Consider the following 20771-nt stretch of genomic DNA (forward strand, 5'->3'; position numbering starts at 1 on the left):
CCTTTTCCATAGCCTTTCCAGCTGCAATTGAGGAAGAAAACCATGGCTGGAAATGTGTCATTCGTATTCCCAACCACTCTGATAAAGCTGGATAAAACAAAAATATGTTCAGATTTATTTCCAAGTCTAAGATTGAATTAAATTGCCAGGAGCATCCTTCAAACCTTCCTTTCTGGGAAAGAGTTGGCCATCAGCATGTCCTCCTTCTACAGGAATCACCTCTGAAAATTAGGCTAAGCTTTCCATACTGCCAGAGCAAATCTGGGGCATCTTTTCCACTAGGACAAACCCCGTGAAAGCCTGTGTACACCCACGGAGAGCCTGAAACCCTCTGAGAGCATGTGGCGAGGTGCGATGGCACAGTAACCACCCCGGCTGCCGCGGCCTCTAAGGCGAAGCTCTGGCAAGGGGCTTGGGAACCTGTACCCCTGGAAAGGAACATCCAGCTCTCCTCTGCAGCAGGAGGATCCCTGCTGACTTTACTACCAAAAGATACAGTCTTTTTTAATATTAAACAGCCACAGGGTTGGGGGGAAAGTGGGAGAAAAAAAAAAAAAAAAGACAACTGTTAAATTCATAAGTTTCTGTGCCTAAAGGGGATCAACGTCACTCTAAAAATATCCCAGTTTGACAAGTTATGGACAGAGCTCTCATAACTCGGCCATCAGCTCAGCCAGCCAAGCTGAATATAGACCAATTCCTCGCCCAACACACATAACTGCCTTTTCTTTAGCGAGGCAGCCTGCAGCTCTGCCGGCATGCTGTGGAAAGAATTGGGAAGATCCCACCTAACCGTAGCTGTTTCTGTAGAGTCACAGATTCAATTGACTCTGTGCACAGTCTACAGGGAGGGGGTGAGAAGTCTGTGGTTTCAGTCACTGTTTTCATCAAATATGATTTTTTTTTTTTTTTTTTTCCCCAAATTTAAAAGCCTGTACAAGGAGGCTTAAAGCTTGCTTTCTGGAAGCAGCAGTACAAAAAAAAAAAAAATCCCAATCACACCAACGCTCATGGAAAATAAGGTGAATTCTTTTAGAAAAATCACATTCATAGTCACTGAAACTCCTTCCTCGTCTTTTGGTGTTATTTGCTTAGCAATAGGCCTGACCTGGCCTTCCACAGATAAATGGAAAGAAGTCATTGATCTAATGGCACAAAAATATCTCCATTAATATGAAAACCTAAATATGCTGGTGTGGAATATTTCCAAGATAGTTTTAACCTACTGAATCTTGTTATCCACCTGGAGAAATGTCATCAGCGTATTCAGCAGACAGGAAAGCTAGAAGACTCATTAAGTCACATTTAAGCTACGAGAACATGCAAAATTGAATATTTTCCAGGATCGTTAAAATAAGACTTAATTACAGAATTCAGCTTTCTCTGTGTCATCCAATGTCACAATACATCAAGACAAATGATGAGGGGAAAAGGTAAAAAATCCCCAACAACTGCATTTAGCATCACAGCAGTACCTGCATTATTCATCATCAGTTGTGCAATGACAGATCCAAAATAATTAGTATTACTCACGTTAAGTTATGTAATTCCCCCACCTAAAAGAGGAGCTGTAAAGTAATGTAAGCTAATTATTAGCAGGTCACCTGCTCTGCTGCTGATGCATAGGCACTACACTGGTTGGAAAACTACAGCAGATCAAACCTCCAGCTTTGAGTAAGGAGGAAGACCAAACCTCATTAATACCCTATAGTGACAAAAAATGTAGCTATCAAAACAGAAAAGTAAATTAATTAAAAATTCAGGTGTGTACCTTGCAGTTTAGTCAAATCTCTGACCCTACACTTAAAAAAAAAGAAGAAAAAAAGAAAAAAAATATTTGAATATCTGTCATCTTTACTAGTCAACCCCCAAAAAACCAGCACCTACCTTACAATAAGAAAACTCACCACCATAAATGTCTCTTTTCCTTCTAAAGACAGCCAACGTGTACCCATTCCCACTACTTAATGTATACATCCAACACAGCACAACAGTGCCGGTCACCAAAACGCTCAGTACAGTTCACAGGAGACAGAAAATCATGCCAAGAGCTAAGAAAAAGCAGTGAGCCTACCACGCGTATGTATTCTGAGGGGTTTACTGCGTTTGGTTGTTTCCCCCCCTTACAGAGTATAATTTTTTTTCCTGCTAATTTTACTTCAGCTGTCACAGGCATGAAAATTTACTCACATCTTACCAGCAAGACAGATTTCTGTTTCATCTTGAGATACAAGCCCTGAAGCATTATTGAATGGGTTTTCCCGGAGAAAGAATTTACCCGAGGCAAAATTGTTATGCTTGTATTTTGTAAAGGAAAATATTGGTTTACCACTGCAAAACACACACCTGTGGAACATACACAGACATGCTCCACATAAAAAAAACCTGGATTACAGGGTGGAGACAGACAAGAATACAAAACACTTCGACAAAGGAATTAATACCTAAAATTAAAATTGATTCTGTGATTTGTAAATAAAATACTCCCCTTCTCTCCCAAACTCAGGGCAAATTAGGCCATTATACAAACTTTCTAAAATAAATCACAGCATTTCTTCTATTCAATCACACCTAAAAGCAGATAGAAAGAAAACATACTATTTTCTTCACAGTTTCATACATGAGTAGTACGTATTGACGCTCATGGCAACATGTATTATTCATCGACACACGTGTCCTTTTTCCACAGCACATCCTCTTATTGCAACCCAAAAACGTGCTGGGATGTACTCAAGGATTTTGTTACTCTGCCTCAGATCAGATGAAGTGAGAACGTTATTTGTACTGGCTTCCACAGAACAGGCTAGAGAAGAAGAGGGTTCATTCAAATTTGTTGAGATTTAGATGATGGTATGTCAACCTGGATTCATATTGTGATGTTTATGAGACAATAACTGTTCTTTTTTCTTTCCAGGTGCATTTTTCTGCCCTCTCCAGTTTCAATCACCGTTAAGAAATGGATTACTTTCCCTCCTCATCCTTCCTTCCTGCTCTTCTCCACCTGTCCCACATAAACTTCTGAACATGAGATTTTTCCAGTAATAGGAATAAAATACGTGTATTTTATGTAAATTCCTTTATTCTGAGCTTTCATGACAACAACAGTCCCATTAAGTGTAGTACCTCTACAAGCACCTCTGTCTGAAAAGATAATTGACATTTACTTTTACTTACTGTCCATGTGAGCCAAAGGTAGAACAACCATGAAGACAACATGAAAGATAGCAAGAGATTCACGTTGACTTCAGCAGAGTTTGGATCCCTCCTCCATAAGGAATTGCAAGAGACTATAGCACAGTTTGGATGAGTCTTCAAAATCTGAAAGTACATGTAACTGGATTCTTCCTGGTTTATTTTTCTCTCAAGGTTCAAAGAAGAAAAATGAATAACTGAACGCAGGAAGCAAAAACATATCAGTGCACGCAACCAAACAGAAAAATTCACTAAAGGCTCCTCAAATATGGATCAGAAGCTATGAGAAATAACCATGAAAGACACCGCCTTGATGCGCAGCTCTCTCCATTTATTGAAAAGACGGAAAGAAGCTGGTTCCACTCAGGAGGAAGCCAGAAAGGCTGTCAGTCAAAACCTGGCACGTACCAAGTCAGCTAAACACGGAGCTCATTAGGCGTGAGCGCCTGCACATTCCTGGTGGCTTACCTACTTGTGCCAGCTGAGACTGTTCAAGGTCACAAATGGCTGCGGTAGGATACTCTGAAAAACTGAAGAATGCTTAAAAGGATCTGCTTTTCAGCAGATGAAGTTAGTGTTTTCTGAAAGATAGGTTCCTACAGAGCACCTCAATTTAGGTCCTTCAAAACCGAAGCACTCTGTACCAGAAATATACTTTGTAAAGAAAATCTGGTGTATCTGGTCAGCAAAGAACTGACAAAAATAAAATTCCTATATGATGAAGACAGGAATCTTAAAAGTAATTGTTCCAGTAAAGGTTATTTTATATGTGTTTTAACAAGCAAAAAGCACTGGTCACTTGAGAATAAATGTCTCAGTTTTGCACTAGCTCAAGATTTGTCACTTCAACTCTGCCCCGTCACCATGCTGAGCTATGGAGGGACGTCAGGCGTAGCTGTGCCCTAGGAGCCTGCTGCTTGCAGGGGAACAGCAGAAAGAGATTGAGAAAGCAGGTTTGAGAGAGAGAAGAAAAAGAATGAAAAATAAAAACAACCACACAAAAAACCCCCAACAAACGACAAACCATCTGGAATAAGATAGTAATTCAGAAATACGGATAGAAATTCAGCAAAAATACTGATAGAAATTCAGAAAAAACCCTGATGTTCTTTAAACAAGGCTCTGTGATACTAAACAGCAAAGAGACCAAAGGAAGAATGAACACAGATACAAAATACCACCTACAGTCCGGGTATCAACAGGCTGCAAACATTTCAAAGTGGTTCGGTACATCCCTGTGATGCCCAAGCCCTCCCTCACACGCCACAGGCAGCACATTGGGACACGAAGACAATATTTCACGTATGCTCTTTTTTTGGTGACCCCAGTGGTTAACCAGCCATTTGACACCCCAAACCCGCTTTAGATCAGCTTTTAATCAAGTCAGAAATGTCAAACCTGCTTAGAGGCAGCCTCGGTGCTCCTCCTCCTCACTGCTCAGGCTGGCTGTAGGTGCCTCTCTTGGCCCCCCCGTCCCTCTTCCAGGTTGATGCCACCTCCCTTCCTCCCGCCTCACCAGGACCTCAGCAATGGGCAGCTGCTGCTGCAGCACTGGCTCCGCAACACAGAGGAGCTCCCACAAGAAATCATGACTATTTCAGAGAATTTAACCTGAAATGCTCTGCAGATGCAATGAATGGCCACTTAAGTAGTGAGTCATCCTTTCTCAGATCCTTTTAGGGAACTTAGTTGGCACATTTTCAAGGCATATTTCTTAATACTTAGTTTTGCAATTTTCAGGGTGATACATCCTAAGAGCTGGAAATATGGATCATATGGCAGCAGAACCACATTTGTCAAGGAGAAAGCGTTTAGTACTATATTTTCCTATACACAGTACTTGCAAAGCCTGATCTTAAAATATCCAGGTTTCTCCTTCTGCCCTTTATTCAATGAACTCTTCTTCTTCTTTTAAAAGAAGTCAGCTGAACTTCAAGAAGAAAGATTTTAAATTCTATCTTCCTTACAGCTGAGCAAATTATATTTTAAGTATTTTTAAAATGTATTCCCAAACTCAGCTCATTTCTGTCTTTGGCTGTCATAGCAATCTCAAGCTTTTCCAACGCTTTGCTTTTTTTGGTTTTTTGCAGTTACTAGCATCCTATCACCTACATCTGCACTCACTTTCTAGGAGGGTTTCTGTTAAGATCAGCTTCAATCTGAGACAGTTGGCCTATCAATAAATTTTATACAGCCAAACTACTGAAAGTACCATGAGGCTCCATGTAGCACCTAAGTAACTAAAACTACTCGAGTATGACCACTTCCAACAGGTACGTACTAGGCTATGCTGGCCTCCAACAGAGGTTCTCTTAGACCAATACGAAAGGACCTTCTATATGTGCATTGTTCTATACTGAATGTATCCAGGCTGCAAATCTGTATTACAGAGACGACCGGGTGCCTTTCAGAGAGATCTCAGGATTCATCAGAAGACCCTCTACCAATTTATGAGATGTGGCACCTTTTCTTACGAAATAAATTTTCAACCAGTGAATTATTTTTGATTATTCTAAATTTTCTAGCAGATGTCAGCATGCACCTGCCTTTGATACGTCAGCAAAGTGCTGTCTCTGCAGCCGACTGTTGAGATAATGCCTGTAAATATTTTTAGCCTTCTTTTCAAATAGGCAACAGAGGCTGGTTGCAGATGGGTGAAAGTGGCAGGCTTCAAGACAGAAAAGAACCAACAAACAGAGTCAGAGAAATCTGACAATTCGTCTAAACCCAACAATTTTATCACTGGAAATAGGAAAAGAGCTTTGGTCTCTTGTCTTGCTCTAAAACAAGTAAATGATGTTATCTAATGCATCCAGATCACTAACTTGGACAACTCAGCAGGGAAGTGAACAACTACCTCTACATAAAAACACTCAAAAAAATAACAATTCATAATCATTTGTTAAGCTATATCCTTATTTTACAATTACTTGTTGTCAATGCAGTGAGGTATGATGACTAGTCCTGGAAGTTTGGAGAGATTAACACCAAAATAGTGTTCCTATATATACCCACAGTAATGGTGCAGGGATTACCACCTCGTTAGTCCATAAGGAGCAGGGTGTTAACGTGCGCTTTGGATGTCAGAGCTCACTGCCTGGGAATCTAAAATACAATATTTATTCTCTCTCTGTATAGAAATACATATATGATCTGTAAAGGCTGCTTAACTCACATCAAGAAGATGAATCGATGGCATTAATTAGATATTTTAAGATCTGCAAAGAAGATTGTCGGTCAACCAGTCTGCAGTAAAACACTCTCTTACCCTTTCACACATACACAGAAAAAATCCCAAACAGATCCAACTCCTTTAACCTTTCATCTAAAATATTATTCTGTACTTCTCACTGTTTTCACAGATACATGATCCTTTTTTTGGCTATATTTCCCATCAAGTGACGACCCAGCGCTGATGTGGTGCCTCGTGGTGCAGTCGCCCTCCCATCCCAGCGTTCGCACTGCGGCTGTTTGCTCCTGCGGGATCCAGTGCAGAACTCCATCAGACGCAGCGTTAAATGACAAGACACTTGCTTTGCAAGTGTGAGAATGAACAGAAAATGGAGTGAAGAGAAACTGAAGCTCAAGTTAATCCTAATAGCAAGCAACTTTTTCTCACTGATTTTTTAATACTTACTACAAGAAGGAAAAATAAAGTTTCAGGTCTGGACATTGTCAGCAAACCACAGGGAGTCCAAAGGCTACAGCTCACGATGGGAACTTCAGAAAATATGTCAAAAGCATTAGGAGTTCAGAGGGAGACGAATGACTACGTTTGAATTCAAGCCCATTTGCTAAAGAAAGGGTTTAATAATGAGTGGCATCAAGAGCTGGTCGCAGTTTTTCTTAGTTGCAAAGCAACAAGCAAAAAGTTTTGCCAGTGCTTTCTTAATATTGCTACCGCAGTGCTTCCACTACCGCCTTGACAACACTTATGCACTGAAATCTTTAACAAAGTCACTGCTTCCCAAAATGCTGTTTTAAAAAGAAAAAAAAAAAAAAAAAAAGCCTCAATTACCATCTTGAGAACATCAGGGCAAAGTTGTGATATACCGAATGGATGCCAGGCTTGGTTTTCAGAGTTTTACTGAAAAGTGCTCAACTGCCCAAAGTACCCCCAGTAACCACCAGCTCTCCTCCAGCTCACCCCAGGGAAGGTGCAACACCCTCCCTCAGCAGGGCTGACTCCATCCGCTCCCACCAGCCCTGGGGACAGGACACTAGCACCCCTGGGACGTTGGGGGACCCTGTGTACAGCCCCCCTTTCCTGGGAATTCACCCACCGCGCTTGCATATAAAAAAGCAAGCGTAAACCCTTCAGAGAGAGATGAAAATCCGGTGTAATGAGCAGGGTTTGGCAAAAACTGTGCATCTTTATTCAGGGGATAAAGGTTATAATGTTGAAATAGATTGGTTTGATGAGAACTTCTTTTTTTCTTGGCAAAGGAAAAAATGCTATTTTCTGGGACAGCTTGTTGAGGAAATGAGGCTTTTTACACTTGTGCAGCTTCTCCCGTCTCTCCAAACCCCTCAATCGCTGGCGAACAGGGGAGTTTCAAAGGAAAGACACTCAAACTAGTGCCTCCACTGCGAAAAAGGACATTGTAAATTCTGTTTGAGAGCAGCTGACTGGCAAATCTCAATATATTTACTGGCAAGCCAGTCAGCCCGTACATAACATAGGCTGCGAGTAACCCAGTATTATCTCCTGCCTGCTGGAGAAGAAAGAAAATGAACGAGCACTGCCCCGTGCAGAGCAATTGGGAATGTAAGTCAGCAGGAAACCAAGTCAGGCTTTTAGGTTCACAGGTTACAGAATATCTTGTTTTGTAAGAAAGGCTTAATTTTTAATTACCTGGAGAAAGTTACTTGCCCTGTTATTTTGTGCTGTATGAGTATTATTAACTTTTTACATAAATCTGAATTGTAGAAATGTAAACCAAAGCTGGTTAATGAAAACAACTTCCCTGTAGGGACACAGCAGTTCCACAGACGATCAAAAAGACCGTTTGCATCATTAATCTGCATTTTATGATACTGCCTTCGAAAGAACTACGAAAAATAAGTATTTCTCTAATGTAGGCGTGAAGCATCCTTCAAAAGGCCTATCCCTCCCCCCAAGACCAGTTTGCCCAGAACCACTGCACAGCAACAAAGACTTAGTCAAATTTGAAACCAAATGATTAACCAGAAAGCACTCAGTGGGAAAGCACTGCTTGCCCAATAGAAGAGGTTTCATAGCCATCCCGTCCGTAGCCTGTCATTTGTTCGTTAATTTTCAAATGAGGGATTATGAGCACAGACAGTGTCCCTTTGTCTTCCAGCGTGGCACACTGCAGATATAACGCTGAGTCCCTTATTAGTGGGTGTCCTCCTCACCCCTCTCTCGGAGACAGAGCTTCTCGTATGACGACAGAAACCACGCGGTGACCTTCAGCCAACGCAAGCTGTCGGGTAACCAGCTAACAAAAAATGTTTATTTCACGGCATCCTCTTCCAAGCTCTCAGCACACGCAAAATCCGCCGTGGTAGCATCCCTGCGCCCTCACACCTCAGGCCTTTCCGACAGCCCTTCTTCCACATTCATCAAAGCTCCAACCCTCGTCAGACGCGGAAATCTACTGAGCATCTGTCAGGTGTCTGCGTGCTATGCAGCAGATTATAGAAAAGCAACCCTTTGGAAAAAGCATGCCTATTAAATCTGGAAGAGCGGTAACAGTATCCAAGTTCTTGAATTTAATGAGGCAACATCACTTAGGGCTGACTCTTACTAAATGTATATAAGGAAATAATTCCCTTGTAATGAACTCATGCGGCAACTGGCTTTGCCCTTTCTGCATGCTAATGATAATAAATTCCACCCAAATTATTTCAGGCACTGAATAACTGGTATATACTGTACTTACCCTTAGCCCTGGATGCAAGGACAGAACAGCAACTACACTGGAGGGAAAAAGGTGCATTAGGCCACTTAGTAATAACTCTTTTTCCTCTTTTGCCATATTCAGACTCAATCAGCGATTTTTTGGCAGGATATAAAATGCTAAGCTTGGCAGGGAAGTGTTTAGAAGCAAATGACTTTTTTCAAAGGTAGTAGTGAGGAAATACGCAAAGTGAGATATCTCCTGGAGATATCTGCCCGCTTGGTAACGCTGCTGCTGCCCAGCCAAATAAACAGATTGCTAAACACGAGCTGTCAGTACAGCTGAACAACAATCTGTCTTAGAGCTACACGGGAATAACTTCCCCTGCAACAAGTTTTGATCTAGCGTGACAGGACGGGTTTTGAAGAAATATGTCAATAGTATAGCAGCATTTAAAGAAAATCCCCAAGTAATTTGTCACGTCTCTGTCAAGCCAGATTCAGGCACGCAAGTCATTCTGTAATGAGACATCAGCTTTTAGAAACTGGAGTTGCAACGACTTTCAAGGCTTAGGTTTCTAACGTGGTGTAGTTTTGTAAGTCTACTCAGTGTAGACGGGTGGCATGGAAAACAGGAATCCATATGGGCACATACCACGCATCCATAACGCGTGATAAAACGACTGAGGAGGGAGCAGCAGTCCTTTCAGACAAACGTTAACTTCTGCAAACCTTTTCCCGTTACCACCCCAAGCACTTGTCATACATGGGAGACACGAGCACTTTGCAAAGCATATGTGGTCTGGGAAGAGAAACGGAGGGCTGATGCTAATGAGAGCTGGCACGTCGCCACGGCTCGGGCTGGCGAGGAGGGAATTTGTGAACACCACCTCTGTCGACTCGTCACCGGATGGATGCCGTGTGTTTTGTTTGTTCTTTTCTGAAAAAATGTCACTTCAGTTAATCCAATCAAGGATGGACCAGGGTGTCGGAATCGGTTTTCAGACTGTCAGAAAATAAAGCAATTTCTCATCACTTAAAGATCGAGTTACTGTTGCCTCAAGATAAAATATTGGTAATATTAATAATTTGGTTCACAAATCGTATCTCTTTAGGCAACCACTTTTCAAAATCTTCCCAGTTACTACAAACTACATTCAGAAAAAATTGTAATTCCAATTTCTAGTCTCATTATCTTCATAGTTTTTATTAACTTAGTATTTTATGTGATTAAAAAAAAAAAAGATTCTTGATTTTTTTTTGTCCCTTATTCTTCAGCTGACTTTTTTGGTTTTGTCCCATTGACTTCATTAGGGTCCTCACACATTAGGAGTGTAATTTATGTGAACTGGCCCTCAGGACTTTTTTTAAAGTAAATGCCAGTGGTAAGTTAATTTTTTAATCCTCTTTATGCCACAGGATGCAAATTTGTACACATAGCATTTGCTTATCTACTTTTTGCTATTAATTCTTGCATTTTTAATCGCTTTCCATTCTTTAGCATTTACTTATGCTATTCTGTCAAAGAATGAATTTAGAAAAGGAATTCAATAGCTCAGTCACTTTCAGAAAATTAATTTATCTTTTCATTTCATGGAGGGTACTGTGTTGTGTTGTTTGGTGGTTTTGAAAATAATTTCCTTTATTCCAAAGTACAGAACTGTAGGCACCCTGTTATCAAATCTACCTCAGAAATAACCTAACTGGAAAGTGGCGTTGCAGAAAAGGTGAGTATTCTTCATAACGGAATAAAATACATTAATGTTCAGGTCTATGGGTACAGGCCTGAACTACTGAAATAACAACACGCAGGCTGTACTTTTTCAAGAGGATGTTATAACGCATGGTTTATCACACCCTTTTAATACATTTATTTACCATATATTTATTATTCCTATACTCTCTACTATTCTATACTTGTGTTATAGAGGACAGCACTATACTACACACTGTCCAAATCTATAACTAAATATTGCATTAATTTAGTGCATCCATATTTATATATAATGTTGTGGCAAAGCCTCAAGATTGTACACATTTTTCCCCCAACTTAAAAAAAAAAAACCCTCATAAAACAAACCATGCATTTTAAGAGCCCGTTTTGGTAACAACTTTTTGCTTTCAAAAGTTGGCCCAAATCTAATTTTTATTATCTCATCAAACCAGAGCATTGGAAAGGATCTCAAGAAGTCATCTAGTCTGTCGGCAGCCTCAACCACAGCTCTGTCGTTCCTGGAGGTATCTACCGAGGGGTTGCTCCTTCCCAGCAGCTGGAGCCTCAGCAGTCGCCCCGGCAGCCTCGGCCAGGGCTTGCTGGCTCGGTCACTGGCGAGTGTCTCTCCAATACCCATCCTCACTCGTTCATGCCACAGTTTTGGGCTTCCTTCCTATCCACAGTGGGAATTGGCCTTTACATTTGCCTATTCTACATCTGAGGACTTGCTCCTCCCTCACCACACTTCTCAAAAAAAAAAAAAAAAAAAAAAAAAGAGTGAACAGTCTCTCAAAGTTTCATTTTTTAGGACAGATTCTTTCCACTCATTTCAACCAAAATGGTTCTGCATTTCCCCAGGGTGAAGACTACCAAAAATACACTGGTTTCTTGTGCACATATTACAAATCCTGAAGCCTTTTTCTGGAAGTGCTCTGTCTCCCTTCCCCTCCAAATTCCGCACAGCGTGCCACCTGCCTCAAGGACATGCCCATCGTCATGAAAAGCCATTGCAGTGTTATTGAGTTAGAAGCCTCTAAAACACTCTGCACACACCAACTGAAGAGACATTTCACAGCTTAACCCTCCCCACCCCTCAAACCCCCACGTGTCGGATGCTCAGGCTGCCGAAAGAGCAACTCCTTGCCATCCCTCTCAGTCCTACCGCTGTTAGACTTGGGACGCGCCACCTCACAGCGACTAACCATGACCTAAGCAAGGCTGCTGGAGCGGGACATTGCCGCAGCACTCCTGCCAGAGCAAGGATCAGACACCGGAACTGCAAAAAGGTGCTGAAAATACAGCTGGGATGGAAAGGCAAGAGGAGAACATAACCGCAACCGCGGTGCACTTACAAAAACAATATTAACGCTGTATGGTTAACATGGTTTTGGTGAGTAATGCAAAAATACAAATCTTCAAGTCTTCCGGTTCAACTAATGAAGACTAATTAAGCAATAAAAAATACTCCACATAAATCTTAATGAGTTTTTCTAACCCTTCAGTAGTTGAATTAACTATAATTAATCAAGAAAATACAGATGGTAATTTACTAAAGAACCTTTTTGATGACAAGATCCTCTCTTCCTAACTTGCCTGCAAAAAAGGATTTAAAAGATAAAGGGAAAAACTAGCCCATTAGCTAATAGGGAAAGAATAGCAAATCACACTCCACACAGAAAAGGTTGGTATATTCAATGCCTTTTTATCCTTATGTCTCCACAAAAAGATGTTTTACAGTGACCAGACTCAATATCATTCATTTTAACTAGGAGCTTGAAACACAAGCTGAGCAGAGAGTTAAAGACTGCGTGGGTAAGATACAGCTGAATAAGTCATTAAGGATAAAATTTATTTTGAAATACTGAAAATTTCAGCTGATACCTGAAGTAAAATATTAGTAATTACTTTTTCGTATTCTCAGGGAATGGCTGAGGTCCCAGAGGGCAAGAGACGGTCAAACATAGCAGCTATTTCTAGAAATGGGAAAAAGGAAGACTACGCAGTCTACATTCAGTACGCTGAAACACCCAGGAATGTATGATTAAACAACGAAATTATAAGCACCCAGAGGAATATAAAGTGAGAAGAAACTGCCAAAATGCATTTGTGAAGAACTAATCATGTCAACCCAGTCTCCTTTGTTTTAAATCAGGTTAATTACCCTATCACAAGAAGGAATTAGATGTGATACATTTTGCATAGATAAACATACTCCTCTATCACAGCACCGTAGATCTACCAACTTCTCATTTTAGACTGACAATAAACACACTCAAAAAACAGCTTTCAACTGCCCACTTCCAAACTGAGGGAACACACCGGTGCACCTCCACAGGTGTTGGCACTTGGTCCCATATTTTCATGGGTGACTTAGGTGACATGAAGCATGGAGGATCTGCAAGCACTCTGGAGCATAGCACAAGCACACCAAGCTATCCCAACGTGTTGGAAAAACACCCCACCCGAAATCATGGAGATAATTTAATAGAGAGATACACAAAGTCCTACGTGTTTTTGGAAATAATCAAGCACAAACTTTAAAACATGCTTTATCAGGTAGGCGGCAATACAGAGAGAACAGAGAGGTTAGAAAGGATAAACCTAAACGTGAGTCAGCAACGCGAGTCTGCTGCCAGAGACACAAGTGGTGTTTTGGGAAATATTAACAGATGTTAACCACAGGACACAGGAGGTAATTATTCATATGAGATTTAGAAACCATGACCTAGAAAGAAGAGTATTTGTTCACTCTATAAAGAGAGAGGACCGAAAAGTAGACATAGCAGCAATATTCCAACGCATAACTGGTTTTAATGAAGAAAACTACAATCAGTTGTACTTCATGAACACGAGTAGTGACTGACTTAATTCACAGAAAGGAAAATTAAGGATAGATAATTATGAAAAGCTTTCTGAGCTATATAGATGGTTAATCATTTTAATACATTGTCTCCAAGACCACTCTTGGGAGCCATCACTGGAAGCTTCTAAAGAGACCTCGACGCAAACATCTCTCCTGGAGGCAGGCTATGCAGTGTGGTCCACTGGACTGAACTAGATGACCCCTTAAGATCTTGTGCCAGATTTGCATTCTGACACTTTTAGCATCAAAAAAAAGAAAGAAGTAACATCATACAGAAATGTTATCTCCTCTGGAACAAAATAAGGGTAAAAGAATCGCTTAATTTGGCACAACTGACTCCTGCTGCCCAGTATAGCACCAGCTTCATATCATCTTTTTTTTAAAATTCACATTACATACTTGCAAGTCAGATCAAGTACGTACAATTAGCTATCCATACTTGAGAGTTTGCAAAGAATCTGTCCACAAAGGCACGTTCTTTATCCAAGCGCTGCCAGTTTCACCTTTTCTTAAGAAACACAAGCAAATAAAACCAAACCAGAAAAATCTACCTTGTTACACTTCTGTTTGCCACTCCTGTACACACTGGTTTCTTAAGATGGTCTACTCTGCACTATATTTAGGAAAAAAGCCATTCAGGAGGAAAAGGGTGGCATGAAATATGCTTCCTTCATTGTGATGGTTTGTATTACATATTCTTATTCATTTTTCTTAATTTACTATGCCTTTGGTAGTCCCATATAGTACTTTGCAGGAAAGCTTGTTTCAGCATCAAACCAGAATTTTATATTTCAATTTACTGAAGTAATACACGGGCTTTGCTGATGCTGAATTTATTTTAACTTTCTATTTTTATGTGATTTTATTAACTCATTTATATAAAGCTGAATTACAGTCTATTACCAATCTATTTTCTCTGTGTCTACAAGTATATAGTAATATAGCAGATATATTTGAAATAATAGGAATAACAAAAGTTAGTATTATGCACAATTATAGCTAGTGGCACTCAAAATCACACATTGTTAATAACAAATGACAATGTTATATAAAAGAAATACCATCTGAAAACTGATTTTACACGGCATATTAAAGACTTGATGGCTCAGGAGATGGGTAATAGAATAAAAAGCCTTTCATCTCAAGGTCATCAATTCAAATACAAGTCAGACTGATAGTAACTGAGAGCCATTTGATGGGAGCTCTAATGAACCTAGTCTCGTTACTAAAAATGTACGAACAGCCGTAGCATTTAGCCCTTCCTCCTGCCTCTGACAGCAGTCAATACAGAAATCATAGAGACTACGGAGACGCAGATCGAATTCGGCAGGTCGAGTTGCATTTCCCTTGTTATACTCTGCCAGCCCCAGGCTATCGCTATTTTAGCGCCTTCCTAGCGGGTACCTGTTTGTTCTGTTCCAAAATTCAACATCCTCACCACTGCTGTCTCTCTTATTGCTTGGAGGGTTGAAAAACAGAATTGGGTTTTCAGGTCCCCGAGTGACCGCTTCACGTGGTGCACACACAACGCCCCGGTCGTTCGTTTGAGCAGTAACAGTTTGGTACATTAATGCATTATCTTTATTTGATATCTTACTATTTTTCTGGTATGTATCAAATAACATACCAAAGTAAGGCAATGTATTGGGAAAGAGAGGAATGCCCAAGCAAACTAGAGCAACTGTTCAGATAGCCTCACGTTAGCCAGCAAATAAAGCAAACCACGTGTTGCGTGACTTGACAAGCAAACTCAGCGTCTTCTGGAATAAAACCACATAAAATAAATAAAATTTCCTTTGTTCCAATATAATGCCTACGTAATTTACTGTTGGCTATAGTATTAACATGATGTAAAGCACATGATAAGAAGCCTGTTGATGTCCTTTTGCTTGTCTTTTTATGCTGAATGAGATTTTTAAAAAAAAAAAAAAAAAAAAAGAGGATGAATTTTCAATGATTCTCCAGAAAAGCATCCCAGAAGCAATTTTACTTTCAAAGCTTTCATAGGCAAAGCTTAGTGTTTGCACACGCAAACACCTACAAATGCCCGTTTGCAGGTATAAATAGGGACATCACAGAAGCATCAGTGTGACACACAGTAAAAGAAAAAATGTTCCCTGTACTTGCAATTTGGAGACCATAGATTCCTTTTTGAAGGGAGGCGCCCAGATCACCTCCCCAGGTCCCTTCCAGACTCAATTATTTTAAGATTCTAAAATTTAACCACCTCATGACTCATGTAAACTCCATCTTCAGCAGCACCTAAGTTTAGGAGAGCCATTTTGTTATTCAGAAGGACTAACGGCTTCATTTTAAAGGTAACCAGGTGCCTAAAGATGCAGTTTACAACCAGCATGGGTTTACGATATCTAGACAACCAATTCCTTACTGCAATTTTTCCCCAGTGTAGCACAGGTGCCTGATAACCATTACAACCCCAGCCCTTACCCAGGGGAGACAGTAGAAATCCCCAAACTCTCATTTTTCTGCTGTGTCTGTGTTCTGCCATCTGTGTTTTCTGCCTCAGCACCTACACTTCCACTACTAACACCCTCTTGACACCTGTGCTGAACTTGACCATTTATTCCTAAATCCCAATAATCTCATGGGACCTATAACCCATAACTCACTGAGATTTTCAGATACAACACTATTTCAAGTTATTTCGCAGTTAGTAGCTAAGTAGGCACTTCTGGAATATGCCCACCTCTCCCAGTTCAGCCCTCGCGGAAGCAGATGGGAAGGTGCCAGACGTGCACTGGGACCACATCACTTCCCGCGGAGCACGGGAACGGCCCCGTCACACCGCACAGCAGCCGTTTGGTGACAGTTCAGCTGCAGTTTGGGGAGAAAGAATTCGCTGGTGCTACGTACAAATGTGAGCTTTATCTAAAAGCTTCCACTTTATGGAAGCCCTTCATACAGTGGAGATGGTATAAGTTTTTGAACTGCCATTGGCTGAGGACGCGCACACCTCGTGTCGTTGTGCAGCCTGCAGCACTGGATTGCTAACCTGATTTTCCCTTGCAAGCGGTCAGGATTTCACCAACTCTGATTACCTGAGGTTAAAACTAGAAATTGCTTTGTTCCAGCAAAGACCTACCTCCTGGCTTGCAACACCAAATGATCCTACTTACATCATGTCTGCCCAGAAGACTAACTGTCAAAAGTACAGAAATATGGATTTAAGTGGATTTTGGAGTGTGGAAAAATCCCAAATCCATCAGTTAAGGTCATTAGCTCATGTGACACACCTCACAGAAGTCAATTTTCAAGGATAAGCGTGTGACAATCTGACTGGAGGAATTCTCCTTTAATGCATTATAAATTCATTTATTATTACAGTTATTATAATCTTTATGCAGGGCACTGAAGCTCAATTTGTTCTATATCAGCTAATGTTTTTAATGAGCCCTTTGTTCTCCTCAGGATGGGAGCTTCCTTAACCAGTTATTTGGCTTTTAAGCAAGTAGAAAATGACACAAGGGTGTATCCTCCTTATAATACAGCTTCATATACCATGCCCTGAATTTTACGTAAAAACAAACGAGTACCAACTTTCACATTGCCAAATATTTTTTAAAAGGTATTAGACTCACAAACTCTAAATATAGGTACTTTATCACACAGTTAAATGCACTGAAAGCTTAATTACAATTCTTCTATTGGAGAAACGCATTTAAATAAAAAGATCCTGTGTAAACGCAGTTATTTGTGGGGGAGACATTAGAGCATCCATTAACTGAAGTCTGAAGCCCCATCTGAACGGCTTCGGGTTCATTCTCTGGTCACGCAGGGCAAAGAGGTCGCGAGGCTGATCCCTGCACCGAGGAACCGGCTCAGTCAGAGAGGAACCGGCACGTTAACCAGAAAAGTGGGTGCGCTTGAAGTTGCGAACCAGGGGGAAGAAAACAGCTCGTTTCTCAAACGTACTCCTTGCCGAGGCGCTGGGAGCCAAGCGTCCAGCTGGTTACAAAGGCTGTGTCGCTCTGCGACCTTTCCGGCTACGGGAGAAGGTCAGGGTATTGAAAAGAGGTGTAGACGTGGCACTTCGGGACGTGGTTTAGTGGTGGACGCGGCAGTGTTGGGTTTACGGTTGGGCTCAATGATCGTACGGGTCTTTTCCAATCTAAATGGTTCTATATAGCAATCTGCTCAAGTCTACGCTTGGCATGTTATCCCTATATTGCCAATAGTCCTCCCTTGAGATGGAATAGCTCAGCCCGTGGGATACTCTCACAGTGAATACAGGAGAAGGTTTTGGGGGAAAAAAAGAAAAAAGGAAAAATTATGCATTTTTTGGGCGTGCGTAAGAGGAAACAAGACAGGCGGTCCCACAAGAAAAACAGAGTAAATCTTTATTCTCTTCTCTCATGCATACCTAAAAAAGAGCCAGCCTTCACTTGGTGACCTTTCCAGATGGCTGGTCTTGAAAGAGGAAAAGTTTATAAGCTATCCTACAGACTGACAAGAAAGGGAACTTTTCAGTTCAGAGCTGCTCTTGCGAAGATGAATCAAAATATAACCAGATTTTATGGAGCTCTCGATTCACATAGCATCTGGATCCCACTGCCTGATTAGTTGGGATTTATCAGAAATTACTGAATTATTTTCTACTTGAAACAATCACTAGCTGTAAGGAAAAAAAAATTTTTCAGTGGGTATAAGAATAAAAAAAATTACTAAAAAAAAGTTAAAGCCATACTCAAACAGACTGCATTTTACTAACAATTTTGTCATTGTGAATTTTACAGACCACAAAAATACACAAAATGAAATTCAGCAGCAGATACACAAGAACAATGTTCTCAGCTCTGCTCTCTGCAGTAGTCAAGGCCAGTGAACAGAATACAGAAAATCCCAATAAATAGTATCTCAAAAGAAAGTTATGGTGTAAATAATTCCCATTATACACAAAGCTTTAGTCTTAGAGCTCCTATTAATAAAAGTGAATGGGAAATGCATATTTAAACTCCACATTTTGGAGCACAGACTCCCTTTGCATTAGCCACAAACAAGAAACAGAACAGAAAATTATAGGAAGTTTTCTTTATGAATATGATTTAAAAAAAAAAAAAAAGAAAGAAACCCCTTGCCAGCGTGATTATTTCCTCCAAGCACATCTCACTACAGGAAGGGTCCACAGGCAGTAAAACTCCCTGGTAACAAGCTATCCTAAAGAAGCTCAAGACATAAATAACTCCATGGCCCCCAGCACAAGAAGGACATGGACCTGTTGGAGCGAGGCCAGAGGCGGCCATGGACATGATCCCAAGAGCTGGAGCACCTCTGCTATGGAGACAGGCTGAGAGAGTTGGGGTTGTTCAGCCTGGAGAAGAGAAGGCTGCGGGGAGACCTTAGAGCCCCTTCCAGTCCCTAAAAGGGCTCCAGGAAAGCTGGAGAGGGGCTGGTGCCAAGGGCAGGGAGTGACAGGCCAAGGGGAATGGCCTGAAGCTGCAGGAGGGGAGATGGAGATGGGATGTGAGGCAGAAATCCTTCCCTGTGAGGGTGCTGAGGCCCTGGCACAGGGTGCCCAGAGAAGCTGTGGCTGCCCCTGGCTCCCTGGCAGGGTTCAAGGCCAGGTTGGATGGGGCTTTGGGCAACCTGGGCTAGTGGAGGGTGTCCCTGCCCATGGCAGGGGTGGCACTGGGTGGGCTGGGAGGTCCCTTCCAACACAAACCATTCTGGGATTCTATGGCTCCAAGACCTTTTTTCACTGATGAACCACTAAGGTCCTGCTCTTCAGCTATTTCTCTTCAACATGCCCCAGGGGTACTTTAAAGAAAGGCAAGGTCCATCCACCGCTTTGGATCCAGCCCCTCAGATGTTTGGGGTAACTCACTGCCCCGGTAGCTACCATCATCAGCTGCTGCAAAGCAGAATGAAAGACTTCCTTTGAAATAGTCAGAATAGAATAATTACAGCACCTTTTCCTACAGGTTGAAGGACCAAACAAGGTTGAAGGAGTTGGGTTTTCTGGGTTTGTTTTTTTTGGGTTTTTTTTTAAATGTAGCATCACAAGCTCCTCACCAATTAGATGCTACAACCAGATAAAGCCTAGCTTGGGGCTCAGCAACCCACATAATAACAAACGACTGTTTGCTTAATTTGTAAAAAGAGAAGACAAACAAGTTCCATCTGATATTAGAGAGCTTTCAGACTTTGAAAGCATGTCTGCATACTTCAAGTAATTAAAATCACATGGAATTATTCCAGAACATACATACATGCACAAATAAATATATACACACGTGTTTATGCTTTTGTAGAAAGCACATTAAAGACAGAAATAGCATCAAATGGGTCTCAAACGGTTACGATTACTTTAGCTGTTATGATTCAGAAATAAAGTAAATAAAATTTACATCCAAAACACAAATACTTAATTTTAAAAGATGATGCATTTCTAACCAGTACATGCAGCTGTTTCTTCATCAATGCATGGTCAATTTGCAGTTTTACATCTGAATCGCTCTCCTCACTTTACTGCATCTAGAGAGAAAGATAAATTTGTGATTTGAGTAATGGTATGTCATATGTTGACTTTATCTGAAAACAACATCTTTATCAGTACAATTCCTTTATTTTCTTTTTTATTTTTTTTTCTGCACCACTGAGTTTATGTCTGATCTCATTCTCTTTGCCCTCCATTTAACTGCAAAAGGACAGGTTTTTCCGTATTTGAATAACAGAAGCAACATACCCCATGGAATAAAAAAAATGGGCTGAAGTAAGAAGATCTGATCCTTATTCTAAATCTGGTTTGTGACCTTGGAACGAGTCACTTCTCTGCACCTTTATTTCCCCTCTCTTTCTTTGCCTTTCTTGTCTACTTAGATAACAAGCTTTCTAAAGCCTGTTAAGTGTTTGTATAGTACCAAACAGGTAAGATTCAGCTTTCCTTGGAATCACTAGATAACCAGAAACAATGAATCCTATCAATCTCCACTTACATTATTGCTCTCCTATAGTCCACTAATGTGAAACACAATTTCAAGATGATTTTCAATAGTTACTTTCATTTAAAATAAAAAAATAAAAAAGGCTCATGAAAGAAAAGTGTATTCAAGAGGAAACAGATCCCTTAACTGTTGTTTTCCAACAACATTTCCCCCACTTCAAACAGACTGACCAAGAAT

The 20771-nt window shown here is 40.8% G+C and overlaps 1 protein-coding gene across 12 annotated transcripts in view; it reads right to left on the bottom strand.

Moving 5' to 3' along the window:
* The window catches only part of CHL1 (cell adhesion molecule L1 like), a 142027-nt gene that overhangs the window by 89833 nt on the left and 31423 nt on the right, over positions 1-20771 (bottom strand). For 6 of the 12 annotated variants that reach the window (XR_008578841.1, XM_054838467.1, XM_054838466.1 and 3 more), the window contains exon 2: positions 20044-20124. The exons of 4 other annotated variants lie outside the window; for them this stretch is intronic. The gene's annotated coding sequence lies outside the window, so the exon portion shown is untranslated. Of the gene's footprint in view, positions 1-3174; positions 3284-4590; positions 4659-20043; positions 20125-20771 lie in introns of those variants that run through there. 2 more of the 12 variants (XM_054838468.1, XM_054838473.1) reach the window with 2 other exon arrangements.

The sequence above is a fragment of the Grus americana genome, chromosome 11, assembly GCF_028858705.1.
Source record: "Grus americana isolate bGruAme1 chromosome 11, bGruAme1.mat, whole genome shotgun sequence".
Classification (NCBI taxonomy): Eukaryota; Metazoa; Chordata; class Aves; order Gruiformes; family Gruidae; genus Grus; species Grus americana.